The 1,352-nt window shown below is 34.3% G+C and overlaps 1 protein-coding gene across 2 annotated transcripts in view; it reads left to right on the plus strand.

Moving 5' to 3' along the window:
* LOC106881098 (leucine-rich repeat transmembrane neuronal protein 4) overlaps positions 1–1,352 on the plus strand; it is a 28,240-nt gene that overhangs the window by 3,044 nt on the left and 23,844 nt on the right. The window lies entirely within an intron of this gene.

The raw sequence follows: 1,352 nt of genomic DNA on the forward strand, positions 1-1,352 counted from the left end.
AAAAAAAAAAAGAAGTTAAGGGATGTTCTCAAATAATTGGCATACCTACACAACTGTAACGCCATCTGATTTTATTTCCTCATAGCTTTGATATTTTTTTTAACGAAATTTTTTACAAATACACTTCAGATGGTGTAGATTCCGATTATATTGGAATTTGTGGTGAAAAATTTTTCGTGGGTGGGGAGGAGAGTTTCAAGTAAATTCACACAGGTCGATTTTGTTGCCTCATAACTTTCGGGAAAATGGTTATCTTTTAATAACATTTTCTACTGATACTTTTCAGATGGTGTAAATTACGATAACATCGGAATTTAATTAGAAAAACAATAAATAAAAAAAATGGTAAGCCTGTACACATACATAATGACACTCGTCACAATTTCTAGTTTTATTTTGTATATATACATGTAATTTGTATTTTTTTTTCCACATTAAATTCCGATATAATTGTAATCTATACACACTGAAAGGTATTTGTTGAAAATTTCATTAAAAAAATATTCATTTTTCCTGGAAGTTTTGACGAAACAAAGCACCTCGCGTGAATTTTACGATATAATTAGAATCGGTAGAGACGGACTATATGTAATCTGAACCTTCCCCACCCCCTTATTTATTAATTTTTTTAACGGAATTCCACGTTAAGGGGGGAAAGGTTCAGATTACATATAATCCACCTGGACCTTAGAATCTACACCATCCGAAGTGCAATTGTCTCTTCTTTTTTACTTCATTCAGTCATTACACTGTAGACATGCTGGGGCACTGACTTGAGGAATTTTAGGCGAATAAATCAATCCCAGCACTTATTTCTCTTTTGCTGAACTGCTAAGTTACAGGGATGTAAACACACCAACACCAGTTGTCAAGCGGTGGTGAGGACACACACATGTAGGTACACGCAGACACACATACATACAGTAGGCTTTCAGTTTCCATTACCAAACCTACTCACAAGGCTTTGGATAACCTGTAGCTAAAGTAGAAAACACTTACCCAAGATGCCACACAGTGAGACTGAACCTGGAACCATGTGGTTGGGAAGCAAACTTCTTACGATACAGTCACAACTGCACCCTCAATCAAATTTCAGTGGAATTTTGAAATTGCTACCTTATGGGGTAAAAAAGGGCAAGGATTTGGGTGTTCCCCACCCCTTTTGTTTACTCTTTCTGTGTTTCATACAATAGGAATATGAGTCTAAAATAATTTTTTCCTAAAATTTCAGTTTTTTTAAAAAATGTTTTGTCATTACTTCCACCCTATACTAAGCCTTTTTCCTTCTCCAGAGAAAGAAAACAAAAACCTAATGATAAATGTTAATGGTTTCCAATAAAAGAAGAAATAAT

The sequence above is a fragment of the Octopus bimaculoides genome, chromosome 5, assembly GCF_001194135.2.
Source record: "Octopus bimaculoides isolate UCB-OBI-ISO-001 chromosome 5, ASM119413v2, whole genome shotgun sequence".
Taxonomy (NCBI): Eukaryota; Metazoa; Mollusca; class Cephalopoda; order Octopoda; family Octopodidae; genus Octopus; species Octopus bimaculoides.